Source organism: Papaver somniferum, chromosome 6, assembly GCF_003573695.1.
Source record: "Papaver somniferum cultivar HN1 chromosome 6, ASM357369v1, whole genome shotgun sequence".
Lineage (NCBI taxonomy): Eukaryota > Viridiplantae > Streptophyta > Magnoliopsida > Ranunculales > Papaveraceae > Papaver > Papaver somniferum.
The window spans coordinates 115,753,314-115,771,018 of record NC_039363.1 but is presented as its reverse complement, the minus strand read 5'-3'; the positions used below and the strand labels follow the sequence as shown (position 1 = coordinate 115,771,018).

General features: G+C 36.0%; 1 pseudogene; it reads left to right on the top strand.

Moving 5' to 3' along the window:
• LOC113288973 lies at positions 1-6,474 on the top strand (annotated as a pseudogene).
• Positions 6,475-17,705: the final 11,231 nt, after the last annotated feature.

Here is a 17,705-nt window from a genome sequence, read left to right as displayed (position 1 = left end):
TCTACTCGTAGTTGGAAAAATATCAGTTAAGAAAAAGAGAAACAAGTAGTAGAATAGTTAGTTTAATGGTAGTGAGTGATCACAAGGATATTCAATGGAGAGAAGTAATTCGATGAGTACTTCTGACTCGCCGCCAACAACACCTTCAACTCCTATTCCATTACGTCTAAGAAGAGTGCTCAGAGGGTTGTGTAATGGTTCCGATGAGAACAGTTCTATTCATCCTCGAAGACGACGTACTAATGGCGGAGGAGGAGAACATGGTGCTAAAGATGAAGAAGATAATACAAATGGTGATCAGTTTCAGTTTGGAACAAATTATAATACACATTGCCTTTCTTCTTATTACAGTGTCTTCGTTGCTCGACTTGCCATCATGGTAAGCATACAAATAATCACATTTTTTTCTTTTACTTATCTTGTTTTCGATAATTTAGCAAGCTATAGCCATGATGCATCATCACTTGATCTTCAATGCGAACTGCAAAATGAAACTAGTTAGTTAGGAATACAAATTCCAAAAATGAGAATTGGGTCATGTAATACTGACCCAAGTCGTTGTGTGGGTGGGTGGGGGGGGGGGGCATACACGTGTTTCACTATTTTGCTGCTTCTCAAACAAAATAAAATTACCGCGACATAGCGAATTATTCTTTCCACTATTTTTGAAGATTCAAGTCTGGTCTTTGATGCGTTTTTTTATCTTCTTTCAACTTCAATCATCATTTGGGATTTTACAGATTCTTTAACCAACTATCATCATTATTGGCCAACTAGGGTTCGTATGTCAAACCCATCTATTCAGTTTTTATTCGACAAAAATTCCGCCCATTTTCAAAGATGATGATGTTGCTGATTGAGCTGAAACTTGTACCAGGTAAGATATTTGGAAAACTCATTTTTTATTTATAAGCAATAGGAGTTTAAAGAGTAAGGGTTTTTGTATTGAAGCGTAAAACCAAGTAGAAGAGTTGATAGAGGTCCTAACAAAAACCTTATTAGGTTTTCATTTTGTAGAATATCCTACTAATGTCTTTCCGTTGGAAGTAGAAAAGAATGCAATGTTTCATCCTGCATTGTTATATACATCAACGGGTAGCTTTTGAGCTAACCACTTGCATTCTTAGAAGACTCCTAATCACATTCTTAATGCAGGTGATGCTAGCAATTTTAATTGGGATGTTAACCGTATTAATATGGCACTTTACAAGGGTGTACACAACAAAATCAATAAACAGCTTAGCATTTGGTCTCCGTTACGAACTTCTACAGCGTCCAATATTACGGATGTGGAACATCTTGAATTCAACTGTAGAAATAACAATGGCTCAGGTTAAGCTTTCTGAATACGTTATTCGACGATACGATGGGCCAACTACCCAGGGACCGAAAGTTGAGGTCAGTTATAGATACATTCTACTTTTGCTGTTTCCATTGATCTAATAGGACTAGTGTTTATTCCTTGGTGCTTCTTTGATTTATGTAATGCTGATTGGTGGCAGCTTTATGAAGTAATGAAGAATGTAACATGGGCACTCTTTGCAAGTCGAAGGGCTCTTAATGCAATAACTATCAGTTACAAGAATGGGTTCGTCCAGGCTTTTCATAGAGATCACAAGACAAATAACACATTCTATATCTACTCCGACCTCGTTAACTCTTCGGATGCAGGAACCCACAGTACTGGTGTGCATTCACCATATCCGGGTTGGAATAATCAATCCCTACATGGTAATCTCTCAGCAATTTGGTACCGTGAAGCAGTAGATCAAATAACTGGTGAGACAAAAGGGAAGCCAAAACGGGTCCCCCCAGATGGCTTAATTGATATAGCTGGTCCATCAGAAGTTGCAGACGGTGCACCTTCATGGCATGTAAAAGTAAGCAAATTTACCGATTCACCACTGTTATCAGCTCTAGACGCTCCAAATGGAAGTATAGTGGCGGTTGTGGGTGTTACTACAGCATTATACAGTGTGGGTCAGCTAATGAGGGAACTGGTAGACTACCACAGTGGATACATGTACTTGACTTCTCAGGAGGGTTATCTACTTGCAACATCTACAGATGCCCCACTTTTGAGGAATTTGTCAGGAGGTCCCGCACTTATGATGCCATCTGATTCAGAAGATCACATAATAAAAATGGGTGCCATGTGGTTGGGAAAAGCCTACGGCAGCAAGTTGCGTCCTAATCACGAGGTACATGCTGAGAACGTTAAGCTTGGACACCAGCAGTACCACATCGATTCCTTCTTCCTTAATCTTAAGAGACTTCCACTGGTAAGAAATAACTACAATATAAAATGTTTATTTGTCTTGTCTTACTTTTTTCCTTTTTGTTAGAAATGAATGAGAACAGCTGCATTGTGTTTTAGTTGGCCAATGAACCAGAGCATATACTTCTTGATTCAACCAAAAGATTTTAGAAGTTTATTACATTCCACAAAGAACTTCATTCACTTTTAGTTGTCTGTAATAGATCTTCGAAAGCTAGACCAAATTCCTAGATGCCACACCCACTCTTATGTTTTTCCCATGCTTCAAATTATGTCGAAAGAGAGATATTGAAATTTCTTATCAAATAGCCTTTAAAAAGATGATGTGATGGCTAATACCTCGTACAGGTGGGTGTTATTATCATTCCGAGGAGATATGTTATGGGAAAGGTAGACCAGACAGCGTTTGAGACATTGGTCATACTAATATCGGCATCTGTTTGTATACTATTCATCGGCTGTCTCTGTATTTTGATATTGACCAGTGGAGTCTCAAAGGAAATGAAACTGAGAGCAGAACTGATAAGCCATCTCGATGCAAGAAGACGTGCAGAGGCATCAAGCAACTATAAAAGCCAGTTCCTGGCAAACATGAGGTGAGTCTGTGGATGTCTCAATTCTTTTTACTGTACATTGTTTGCACTTTTGTTAGTTAATATGGCAAAGTTTGGTGATGTTACCTGTTATGTCTTATAAGTTGAAGTGTCTTCTTTCTTTCTTTCTTTCTGGTCAGTCAATTCCGCTATTTTGGTGCTTTTTGCTCTATTAAGACTTAGCTGACTGTTTCTGAATCTGGTATACCGCTTTTTATAGTTGTAGTAAGTAAAATTTCTTCTTCTAATATAATGCAGTCATGAGCTACGGACACCTATGTGCTGCAGTTATAGGACTGCTGGATATTCTGATATGTGATGATTGTCTAACAAACGAACAATACTCAACGGTAACTCAGATTCGTAAATGCTCTAATGCTCTTCTTCGGCTTCTCAATAACATTTTGGACCTCAGCAAGGTGAGATACCCATAAAAATTTTAAGTTTCCACTTTATATGCAACAATGACCCACTCGAAGCCCTTCACTTGTATTCAGGAAAAAAAAAAAAAAAAAGACCCCTGATTGTTATCATCAGTTTACTTGTACAACATACATAAAGAACAGAAACATAACATTATTACACATTAACGAATAGTGAGCAGAAAGCACTCTGAGGCTGATAGAAGAAGCAAGCAACTATTTTGACCAGTTATTATCTCATTTTTGAAGGTTGAATCTGGAAAACTCGTACTTGAAGAAGCTGAGTTTGACTTGGGACGGGAACTCGAAGGACTAATGGATATGTTTTCTGTGCAATGCATCAACCACAATGTTGAGACTGTTCTAGATCTCTCTGGTAAGTACCTATCTTGTCGTTTGAATATTTCAATATATATATAATTGAGTGGAAACAAAAATGGTACTAAGAATTATCTTATCTGATTATTTGTTTCAAATGTGTTGTGCGTCTACTTTCGCAGATGATATGCCAAAGCTAGTTCTTGGAGACTCAGCCAGATTGGTTCAAATATTTGTAAATCTCATCAGCAATTCTATAAAGTTTACATCATGTAAGCACCACCACTTTATTTCTACTTTTAATTAGAAATTGAATTGTTGCAGACTGTATCTCCCTTTACATTGCTCACTTCAATATATAAATTATAAAGAAAAACTTAATCTAAAAAACAAAACTACTAATTGTGCTCACCTCCACCAGTTAAATAAGTACAGTGGTATTTGAGCATGATCAAGTAAGTTTTTCGTATCTAATTTGTGAATTCCTTACAGCTGGTCATATTGTTTTGCGGGGATGGTGTGAGAGCTCTGAAACCGGCACAAATGCCTTGACGTTATCCACTTACCGGAAATCTACACCTAAAATCAAGTCAAACGGAAACCATGAAAAGAGACCCTTCAAAAAGGATAACAAAATTGTGCTTTGGTTCGAAGTTGATGACACTGGCTGTGGTATTGAACTTACTTCATTCTGATTAGTGATTTGAGAATTAAGGCACTAGTGCTAAGTTAACGTTGGCTTCTATTTTCATGTAGGGATTGCTCCAATCAAATGGGAATCTGTATTTGAAAGTTTCGTACAAGCAGACCCTTCAACAACACGAACGTAAGCAGTCACTCAGCTTTAATGTACATATAGATATTTCACATCCTCATCATACCACACCATTCAATCAATGCCGACCTAGTGGATTTGGCTGGATAGGTGTATCTGATGTTCGACTTTTGCATACCGGATAATTTACCTCTGTTATCCAGTATTCAATCGCCCACCTCTATTATCCGGTATTCGATCACCCACTTGGATGTGTAAATTGGAAAGTAGCATAAGGTAATCTTGGTTTACTGGGAATAAAATGTGTTAAAATTTGGCATTGGAGCTTTAAGACTGGCTGAGGTAAAAATAAATGGTCTCAGAAAATTATCTCTCAGGCAATGCTTACAGTATCTTCTTTTGACTGATCATTTACACTGAGTCTGAGCAATAATTGTTGCTAGATACTGTTGTTAATCGAGATTCCATGTCATATTAGCGTACTTTCGTTTGATACACAATTACGCATGTCCTCGAATATTTGCTAACTGCAGGCATGGTGAAAATAGTGAATGATACTGAGCTCTTTTATTTTATTTTATTTTATTTTATTTTTAAGTGTTAAGTTAAAATTGAATGATACTGAGCTCTTTAACCATCAATACTTAGTCCAAAACATGATATCAAATTAACTGTATGCTGAAAATAGTTTTGACCATAGTATTGAATTGAACATAATCACAAACAGTATATACGGCTTCATGAACAACACATAAAACATCGTTATGGAGAAGAAAAGGAAGCTAACTTATTTGGCTCCTGACTTGGACTTCTACTTCTACTTTCTCATGATTATGGATAAAACTTATTCTCTCTTTATTGCAACAGGCTAGAAGAGAATCCTTGTCATGCTTGCCACATGTCACTCTAACCTTCCATTATGAATTCCAGTGACGCAACTCGTGGTGACATTGGATAGTTCACTAGTTAGCTTTAACTTAATCTAGTCTTTAGTGCATGATTTAACCATAAGCGAATGTTATAATGGTTTACAACTAACCTGGCTAACTTAATCAAATCCAGGATTAGCTTAGAGTTTGCGCAAATAAAAAGCCAACAAAAATATCTTATTCAGTTAGTTGTTGGTGTATAGAATTATTTTCTTCTGTGAAGCATCCAACTGCAGATGTTTGAAGTGGCATTTCGGAATTCTGTACTCATATGTTTAATATATTAGCCAATTTTGTCAATCTGAATGCCTTCCCTGAGTAACTTTACGTAAATGCAGGTATTGCTAGCACTTAATGGTTCAATGAGTAGATCTATCATGTCTGAGTGGTTAAGGAAAAATGGAGTAGGCACTTGGGAAGCATCTTAATGGAGCGAGCTTACTCAAATTCTTCGTGAAGTCTTTCAAAACAGTGGTATGAATGGTTTCAAAGCAGAGAATTCAGCAAGTGAAACCCTGAGGACTGGAGTACGCGTTCAAAACCTTAAAGATTCAACCTTTGTCATTGTAGTTGATATTGGAGTACTTGACTTGAGCACGGATTTATGGAAGGAGCAGCTTAAATTTCTTGACAGATATCATAAAAGGAAAAGTTTGCATGGATTCTAAACCATGATACCTGCAATGCAATTAAGATGGAGCTTCGCAGGAAAGGGCATCTGTTGATGGTAAATAAACCATTTTTCAAAGCGAAAATGATTCATATTCTGGAAACCATTATTAAAGAAAGTAATGTGGAAAACATCCAAAGAAATGGATCCAACACTTCAAGGAATTCAACAATGCAGGGTGATTTGCATGCATGTCTTGAAATTGATCACATCCCTTGTGATGATGCAACTTCGGACGAGTCTGATATCTCTGATGGTGGAAATTATAACTCAAGAGGAAGTAGGTCTCATGCTGGAGAAGCACTTGCAGGAAGAAGTCCAGCATCTCGACTTCCGCATCTCAATGGGGTTAACAACAGCTCAATTGAATATAAAGAAAATGTTGTAATGTACTTTTTTGATATTGTTTAAACTTTGTCAGCTCGCATTTTTGTCTTTTCTTTTAGTTCTAAATATATATGATCCTATTGTAATGACCTTTAATCCGCACTTTTTTAGATTCATAAACCTCAATCAGATAATACTGCGAAAACGTCATCTCGTGCCACTACTGTTATCCATGTATGCGCTATTCCAACTCATATTTTTCATTGGTATCCATCGATTTTCTATTGATAAAATAATAACATTGTGTGTGGGGCCTCTTTTCTTGTACCATTCCTAATATTAGTTGATTGATAACGTTGGCCATATACCTTCACAGAAAACAAAGAATTATTTGATTGAGATTGTATTTCCCAATACATTTATTTTTTACCGCATTTCTTAAGACAACGAACCTTTTGAATATTTTGAACCTTACTGAGCTAATAAATTTCGTCAACAATGTAGAAGTAAATAATTTAGTCTGAACTATAAGGACATGAATACATGAATATTCAAACTTGACGCTACAGATCAGTGGATGTTTTACAAACCTTGGAAAGTCAAACCTCCGCTGGGAAATTCGTTAATTCTAATATAATATTAATAAAAAATATTTTGAAGTTGACATCAAGAAAATTTTAAAAATAGGAACATTCAAACTTTACACTGCAGATCAATAGATGTTGTGCATTTTTGGGAAATACATCTCTGTTTTGAAGGACTTTTTGCAAGGCGTGCTTGCTGAATAACATACATAGTATTTTAAAGTTAACATTAAAATAGTAGTGCAATTCGATTATACATACAAACATAAAACACCAATATTATGGATTTACGTGTATTTGTTGGAAAGATGTTCGCTGCGCCACTATAATTTTCTCCAAGCTTGATTGATTTATTCATCCAATGCCCTTACCACGCAACAGCTCGTATATCTTGATTACTCGTTAATTTAGACAGATTATAAATAATTTGAAGATGAGATGAATGAGTAACTTGCTCATATTCCTGAGCAAGTCAGCAGAGAACAATGCATTAACTTCTATTTTTCAGCCATTGAACGGTTGTTGTTGCCAATGTTACTATGCATCGTTGTTGTTTGTTTGTTTTGTCGTGATTCTTTCTCCCAACTTGTTTTCTATGAAGATGATCGACATGCCAACCACTACCAGTTCAGAAAATCACCAAAACTATTGCGTTATCAAGTTATATACTCTGTAAATAATTACACTACATGTATATATTTACCACATGCATAATGATACATTGACAGATTAACAAACATGTGTATATTTATCACGTGCATAATAATACATTGACGAACATTATCTTTAGCAATAATATAATACATTAAATCGCGTAGATAAGACATCTAAATCCGGGTTATCCTCAATTGCAAAAGGTACTTACTACATTGGATTGTTTTCCCTGCCAATTCATCACTTTTGGTACACTTTTATTGTCTTTGTATTCCAAAATGTCTCATATGCCCTATAGTTATTTTATCAATGAGGTTATAACAAATGATGTTTTGGTGGCAAATCCATTATATAAACTCGAGCAAAGCAGCGGAATTGCTTAAAAAATATGAGGAAAAAGAAGAAAACACGCACTCGAACACACCTATTGGCTATATTATGGGATAAAATTCATATAATAAATAAAGCAATATCTGCATAATAAACGGAAAAAAAAAGATGAACACACATATACTTACACATGGCAAGGAGCACAACAAAGAAATTGAAGCACGAATACGAATAAAACAGTCAAACCTAAAATAAAAAACACACAAAAATAAGCAAAGGTCACCCACTTAACAAATTTTCGTAATATTAAGAACCATTTACTGTTCAGTTAGAAAATAATAAGAACTCACACTACCTCCAACTGTTCCTTCAATGTCAAGTCAAGGTTTACAATAATATTTTTAAGAACCAAAATCTGGGGATACCCCACAAACTGGTGATACTTTTATTACAGTCAGCATTTTTTTCAATGCCGATTGTTGTAGGCGGTATTGAAAATGGCGGTATACCCTGATTTCCCCACCATTTTCAAGAACCCACATGTGGATGATATGGACAAAATAAGAATATTTAGAAGTAATTCCGTTTTTTTTTTCTTGTTTTTAAGCATTTAGAAATAATTCTCGTAACCTCTTATCCATAACCCCTTATCCATATATTTTTAATAATGATGAACTACCCTTGTTCTTGGGGTAATTTGCATTACCTCCCCTATAAAGATTGGTAATTTGCATTACCTCCCCTACAGAAATAAAATTAGCAAAACCTCCTCTCGTCAATAATTCCGTTATTCCAAGTTAGATGACTCAGCACTAACTTACATGTGGTTTTTATTTTTTTGGGGTAATTTGCGTTACCTCCCTTGTAAAAATTGGTAATTTGCATTACCTCCCTTACAAAAAACCACGTGTAAATTAGTGTTGAGTCAGCTAACTTGGAATAGACAGAATTATCGACGACATGAGGTTTTGCTAATTTTATTTTTGTAGGGGAGGTAATGCAAATTACCAATCTTTACAGGGGAGGTAACGCAAATTTCCCCCTTGTTCTTTTAAATTATTATATTGTTTTTTATCATTTAAATTTGAGGGATTTTGTGTTTCCTCTCAAAATAAATAGCTAATTTGCATTAACGCCTTTATAAATTGATAATTGGTGAAACCTCCTGTCTGTTATAACTGTCGTTACTATCCACTTAAGTTATCACGCGCAAATCACGTGTTGGCAATATTAAAATAAAACAAAAAAATACTTTGATAAGCTTAACAGAAAATAAAGAGAGGATAAGAGAGACATACCTTTCTTCATCTCCATCTCCATCTCCGTCCACTTCTCTGCAACAACTGCAAACTCGAAGTTCTCAGGTTTCCTTTAATGGCACCACAGTTTAATTATAATTAATTTGAAATCTATAAAGCTACATCATCATTTTTTTTATTAACAGTCGATTACATTTCCATATGGATGTTCACAGGGGAAAAGCTCTAATTTCTTTAATCATGCGATGCTATGTTAATATAAATCATTTTATTCTCAAAAAAAAAAAAAAAAGCGATGCTATGTTGTTTGGGATAAAATGAATTTTAGTTATAGATGCGGCTCTGCTGCCACAGCCGCATACAGTCTTCACCATCAGTAAAAATACCACTTCACCAAATAAGTAATTATTTAAATATTTTGAACAATTTATGAATCTAATAAAACCCCAAATTTTAAATTCGGGTTGATTGGTTTTGGTTCTTTTGAATCAATTTCAAAAATTGATCTTGTGTGTTCAGAATGATTCTTAACGGAAGCATCTGTAGCAACAGATCATGGGGAGAGTAAGACTGAGTGTGATAAGAACCTTGCCAGGGTTCTTATCACGGAGGTGCAAATATACCAAAAATAATAGTACTTTGATTAATAATTTGATAAATCAAACCAATACCCTGACTGGGTATAAATATCTGTCTCCAAGACCACGTATTACATGACTTGGATAGTAAGGAAAACAAGTAAGCTAACAACTCAGCAGTAATATATTAGTTATGTTGCGTCTATTCTGACGAACCATCCCTGGTCAAGTTATGGTTGCAGTCAAGTCCTATCATTCCTGTCCCCTTCAGACGAACCTTGTCCTCAAGGTTTAAAGCTACAACAGATATCTCATCCTCTCCCTCTACTTGGTCAGGTAATTCTGATATAGCTATAGTCGTCGAAATTACTGCATTTTTCAGATTCGATACATAAAATACTGGATGTATACGGGATCCAACTGGGAGCTCAAGTTCATATGCAACCTTTCCTACACACTTTATAATCTTGTAAGGACCATAGTATCGAGGAGAAAGATTTTGGGTACCTCTTCGATCTGTATATTGTTGCCTGTATGGTTGTAGTTTTAGATAAACATGATCCCCGACTTGGAAGATCTTCTCGCTTCTTTTCAAATCATCTTGTTGCTTCATCCGATTGCGCGCTACAGCTAAATTATCTTTAAGGATAGATAGTATATGATCTCTGCGAGACAAAGCGTCATCAACTGGTGTAGTTTGAGCTTCACCTGGAAGATAAGTAAGAAGTGACGGTGGTTGTATGCCATACAACGCTTCAAACGGGGTCATTTTAATAGAAGTATGGTACGTCGTGTTGTACCAGTATTCTTCCCAGTGAATCCAAGTAGACCAAGATTTAGGTTTATTCCCTGCAAAACACCTTATATATGTCTCCAAACACCTGTTAACAACCTCCGTTTGACCATCTGTCTGAGGATGGTACGAGGAACTCATTTTCAGCTGCGTTCCTGGCAGGAAAAATAGCTCTTACCAAAAACGGCTAGTGAAAACAACATCACGAATCTGAAACTATCAACCTTAGGTACCCATGCAATTTCACAATATTCTCTACAAATGTTTTAGCTACCGAAACTGCTGTATACGGATGCTTAAGAGCCATGAAATGCCCATATTTTGTGAGTCTGTCCACCACCACAAATATTACTGTTTTACCAAAAGAGTTAGGTAGCCCATCGATGAAATCCATAGAAATTTCTATCCAAATGGTGTCGGGTATAGGAAGTGGCTGAAGAAGACTACTCGGATCTAGTGTGTCATACTTATTCCTTTGACACACAACACACTGCGCTATAAACTCCCTGACGTCTGATCGAATTCCTTTCCAATAGAACATTTTCGTTAACCGTTTTATTGTTTTTATGTAGCTAGAGTGCCCTGCCATGGGTGTTGAGTGATATTCCTTTAATAAAACTTCTTTTCACCTTGAATCTGGGCTGATAACTAGTTGCTGATGGTACTTGAGCAAGCCATATTCAACTGTGTAATGTTTCGCGGCAAAGATCGAATTATTGTTTTTTTTAATTTCATTATGCACCCACGGGTCATCCCTTAATTCAGCCTTTAGATCATCCATCCATGTAAAACTAGTATATGTTATCGCAGATATTTCCCCGTCTTCTTGTATGTGAGAGAGAGCATCATCAACTTTGTTTTCAACTCCTCTCTTGTAATTAATAGTGTAGTCATAACCTAATTGTTTTGTCAGCCATTTTTGTTGAATATGTGTAGTGCTGGCTTTTGCATCTAGAAGGTGCTTCAGGCTTTGGTGATCAGTATGAATGATAAACCTTTGCCCCACCAAATATGGTCGCCACTTTGTGACTGCTTAAACAATATATAACATTTATTTTTCATACGCTGACAACCCAAGATTTTTAGGCGCCAAAAGCTTGCTTTAGAAGAATATAGGACGTTGATCCTGCATGAGAACTGCGCCCAACCCCTATCCGCTAGCATTGCATTCTATTGTAAATGGCCTTGAGAAGTTAGGTAATGCCAGAACTGGTGTAGATGACATAACCTTCTTTAAGTTAGCAAAAGCATCATTATCTTCCGGACTCCACTTGAAATTGTCTTTTTTTAACAACTGCGTTAACGGATGAGCTATTTTTCCATAATTCTTGACAAACTTGCGGTAATATTCTGTAAGTCCTAAAACACCTCTCAAAGCCTTGATTGACCTTGGTATCGGACAATCTACCATGTTGCTGACCTTTGACGGGTCTGCTGCCACCCCATCAGATGATATAACATGCCCCAAATATTTTGTTTCTTCTGTACCGAAAGTACACTTGGTTAATTTAACTACTAAGTGATTATCCTTGAGTAACTGGAATATGGTCTTGAGATGATTCAAATAATCTGCCCAATTCCTGCTATATATCAATATGTCATCGAAAAACACCAAAATAAACCTTCGTAAATATGGGTGAAATATATCATTCATTAAATGTTGGAAAGTGGATGGTGCATTAGTCAATCCAAAGGGCATAACCAAAAACTCATAATGTCCATCGTGTGTTCGAAAAGTTGTTTTACCTATGTCAGGTTTGTGCATTAAAATTTGGTAGTAACCTGAACGTAAATCTAATTTTGTAAAATATTTGGAACCATGTAATTTTATCTAAAAGTTCTTCTATAACAGGTATCGGAAACTTATCTTTAATTGTGACCTTGTTGAGGGCTCGGTAGTCTACACACATTCTCCAACTACCGTCTTTCTTTTTCACCAACAGTACTGGGGAGGAAAAAGGGCTTGTGCTTGGTCGAATCAATCAAGAGTCCAGTAATTCCTTCACCACCTTCTCAATTTATGCTTTCTGGAAATTGGCATACCGGTGCGGCCGCACATTGATGGGAGTAGAACCTGGTATCAAGTTAATTTTATGATCGTGCTCACGGACTGGAGGTAGTTGCATAGTCGACGTTACCACTTCTCTAAAGACATCGATAACATCCTGAATATCCTTATGGATCGAGCTGGTCTTGTCTTTTGTAGGAATCAAGAGGACCTGACATAATACCCCTTGACCACCTTTCGCAATCAAACGACGCATAGTGTGTGCAGAATCCACCTTTGTTTTCAAAGTTTGATTACCCACAAGACGAATTTTACTGCCTTGTGACACAAACTCCATTACCAACTTGTTAAAATACCAAGTAATAGGTCCTAATGTCTGCAACCATTGAGCCCCTGATACCATATCACAACCACCAAGCTTGAGCAAATGAAAATCACCACTGAACATATGCTTCTGTAATCGAAACTCCAAATTTGGACATAGTCCAACACATGGTATTTTGGCTCCATTAGCTACCATAACTTCAAATTGAGTATCCTTAATGAATTTTAGGTTCACCCGCTTAAAAATTGAAGGATCAATGAAATTATGCGTACTTCCTGTATCGATTAATATGGTAATGGGTAAACGTTTAATTTCACCTTGCACACATATTGTTTGAGGCGTGACAGACCCAGCTAACGCATGAAGTGATATTTCCGCTATTTCCTCGCAATTCTAATCATCACTGAGCTCTTGTTCTGCCTCGCCAACATTCCCATCCTCTCCTTCAATCCATAACAATGTTTTCTTCTTGCAACGATGCCCTCGAACCCAACGTTCATCACAGTTATAACACAACTTATGTGCATGCCTTGCAGCAGCTTCCTCAGGTGTTAACCGTTTAATAAGGGGTGAATTGGTAGCTTGTGGTGATCCTTTGATGGATAACGGTTGATCTGCAACCACATGGGTTTTTTGATAGTTACGATAACCTTTACTTATAATTGCCAACTTATCATTTTGTAGTCGAGCAATTCCAATTGCATTCACCAGGGTTAATGGGTTAAATGATTGTACTTCCAATCGAAGTTCCTCTTTCAACCCTCCAATATAAAAGCTAATCAAGAAATCTTCAGATAACCCTGTCACCATATTTGATAATCTTTCAAAGTCTTCTTGGTATTCATCTAGAGAACTCGTCTTGCTTAGCTTTGCAAGTGATGTAACCGGATCATCATAACGATTTCTTCCAAATCGTTTGAGCAAGGCAGTTGAAAACCCTACCCAAGATTGGATTGGTTCAACTGCTTTCATCCATTTATACCATTGTAAAGCTTTACCCTCTAGATGGAAACCTGCAATTTTAACCTGTTGCAGTGGTGGTGTTTCATAAAATTCAAAATAGAGTTCAGTTTTATATATCCAACCTTCAGGATCGGCTCTATCAAAGTGAGGAAGCAATAATTTTCCTATTCCGTCGGTTTGTTTTCTAGATCCCGTATTCACAGGTAGAGATGCCGACTCTCTTACCAATCGATTGCTGGATTCATCCATAGAAGAAATTTGACTAGTGAGATCTTGTAGATGATTTTCCATAGTTTCGTTCTTCTTAGGCATCAATTGAATTTTTTTTTTAGCAGCGGGTGGCTCTGAAATACGAACTGATAAGAAACTTGCTAGGCTTCTTATCACGGAGGTGCAGATATACCAAAAACAATAGTACTTTGACTAATAATTTGATAAACCAAACCAATACCCTGACTGGGTATAAATATGTGTCTCCAAGACCACGTATTACATGACTAGAATAGCAAGGAAAACAAGTAAGCTAACAACTCGGCAGTAATATATTAGTTATGTTGCGCCTATTCTGATGAACCATCCCTGGTCAAGTTATGGTTGCAGTCAAGTCCTATCAGAGTGATAGTTAAAGGAGAATTTTAGGGGTTTTGGCTTTTGAGAAAACCCCATTTGTCTAGTAATTAGTGTGATGCATTTGGTGAAGAGGATGCGGATAGAAATTTCATTAGTTGAAATCACGGTCATTGAAATACAAAGGTTATTCCTTATAAATGAATGAATAGTGTGCTGGAATTTTGAATTTGTTTGTAGAAGTAAAACGTGGGGTTAGTTGGTAGTTGATGTTTCAGAGAAAATTCAAGGGTAATCTAAAATGAAGAAAATTAGTTTCAGAGAAAATTCGGTGAAGACGACGGAGATGAAGGAGAAGATCTCTTCGTAGGTTAATCTCTCACTGTTCATCTCTTTTTATGGTCTTTGACCGTAAGATAAAATCGATGATCCAATAACACGTGCACAATTTATTAGGAGATCACGGCAGTTATAACAGACAGGAGGTTTCACCAATTATCAATTTATGAAGGGGGTAATGCAAATTAACTATTTATTTTGAGGGGGAAACACAAAATCCCCCTTTAAATTTTAAATTTTTTAAAATTATTTATATAAAAAAATCTTATTTTCCCCCCCTAAATCGGCATGAATTTCATTCTGATTCTAGACAGTCGGCACAAATAACTGTTGAATACCAATCGAATGTGGTAAAAAAAAATTCTCAAAAAAATCACGGTTGACTATACATACCATGTCTGCAATCAGCATGGTTGAAAAAAATAATTATATATAATGAATACCGTGTTGATTGTTGTTAATGAAGAATACCATTCACTTTTGACATAATATTCAACAAAATACAGCGCTGATTGTATACCATCATGTCAGCATGGTTGATGGTGTTTTTTGGAACAAATATTGAATAAGAAAAAATCGATAAGGGAAATAATATTTGAAAATGATTTTTTTGTACTTTTAAGATACCTCTTAGCAAAATACAAAGGATGGGTATAAACTAATATCACTCTTGAAAATGCACATCCCTTTTCAATCCGAAGAGTATGCGATTTGTCTGTTTCTCCGCGACACAAAAACAATTCGACGGACAAACAACAGGTTCATGGACACATATATGTCCCAAATCCCAAATAACCCGTAATGAGTGTATAATTGTGCATTGTATTAATCAAACGATGATGTACTGTACTGAGAGACAAATGGACTGTTATGAATCTAGTATTCAGCATTATCCCAGATCATCCTTCATTATACAACTGTATAAGCTTCTGACTAATTAAAGTTATTATATGAACCATTTTATTGACCAACCTTTTATACATAACTCCCAACACAAAAATGGTATTGCAAGATCTGTCAATACCCGAGTTCAAGTCCATTCCTAAGGTGTGAGTCAGCTATCACCCAGATTATCACCCGAAGTGAATGAGAGAAAGCTATGGAATTGATTATCATGTATCAAAAACAATGCAGTTGGCTAGTAACTTCTAGGAACCATCTCATCCTCGATCATAACAAATTTAGTTAGATCACAGTGAAGACGGTTCACATAAGTTACTAACCAATTATACACATTGAATTGTACCACACGGGAGTTACTCCCTGTTCCTGTGAGTATCTCCTTAATTGATGTAACTGGTAACTTTCAGAATTGCCATCTCTTCGCTGATAACAACGCTCTTATTCACCAAAGAAAAGAGAGTTTCAAAAATTAAATTTAACCATTTCCAAAATTAAGATCTTTGCAATGAATGTATGCCATCACTTGCATAAATAACATCATTTGGATCAAAAAAAGGAAATTGAGCCTAAGCAGCAGAGAAAAAGGCAGGCGGAGGACCTCCTCTTCTGTACTGTAAAGAGATGAGACAACTAAATAATATTGTAACACCAAGAAAAGTTGTTTCCCAGCTAATTTATCTGAGTGAAAGAATTACCAAAGAACTTCAGCAACGTTGCATACACATAAGGGCCTCATATGCACCATAGTTAATAATACATATCATGGTTTATTGAAGGTAATGTCTAATTATCTTCATTGATAATCAAACCTGATGTATGTTAGGGTTACACAACACTTACCTCTTCCAAGCTTCTTTTTCCATTTTCGAATTATCATCTCCATAGTAGATTTCGCAATTTGGAATATATTTATTGGTATTGGCCAAACATTAAACATGAAATGGAAAACATCACTTAATTGCAACGCTTGATATGAAGATTGAATTTTCAAATTTGTATTTTACCTTGCTGACTTCACACAATGTGCAAAATAGGGAACTAGTTTCTATAGGTGTTCACTTAGGAATGGAAAATAGGGAATTGTGTTCTAGAATTCATAGACAGGAAAATTCATTATGGTGTTCACTTATTTTTTTTATCCTTTTCACCTTAACCAAAATAAGAACTGCATACTTAGAAGTCTAATGCCCCTAGAAAACAGTAAGAACAACACATGAACTCAAAATTGATAACGAATTATGTCATCCAAATTATTCATATTTCTGTAAGCATATCCCACAATGTAGCGACACACATAAAGTGTCAAACTCACTATACATATCCATCTCAGTTCCTGCAATAATCAAAATGGTGAAGACTGTTAAACATGCATCTTACGATTTCCAAGCACCTAGTCATTTGTAAACCTAGTGCCAAAAATACATACATGTGATGGTGTACACGCACACATAAATAATAGCTAGGAGATCAGTGAGTAATGGGACACAAAGGAAAACTTACACCAGAAGCAGTTGCAAATGGTATCATATAAATAAATGAGATAATTGTGACACCATTCATAAAAAACAATAGAGAGCATAAAGTTTTCTACCATTATTCTTTTTACGTAGAGACTTGGTACCACTTCGGTACATTTTTCATTATACTGTAAATTCAACCTAACAAAGTATAAGAACTTAGATTTCTCGTGGATATTGGAATTAGCTACTATCAAGTCACCATGCATTCAGTTACAAACAAATTAGCAAAGACAAAGAGATGCTAGGAAGTAGGAAGTACAACTTGCATATATGTTCTGAAATCCCTTGTTTACTCTAGTGTTATGCATTCTATATCACTAACAGGAATATCAAGAATGATGAAATTTACTACTAATTGTTACCTTTGCTGATATATTGTCATTTCTCTAAGCAAATTTGCTAATTTCATTCTCCATAACTTTCCCTTTTCTCTCCACATCCCAAACATCCGATTCTAAACAGTATAGCAAGCAGTTTCCCAGCACCTAATTCATTTGAAACTCGAGTGCCGAAAATAAGCAAAATTGTACAAACACAGTAGCTAGGGGATTAGTTAAGCAAATCCAAAAT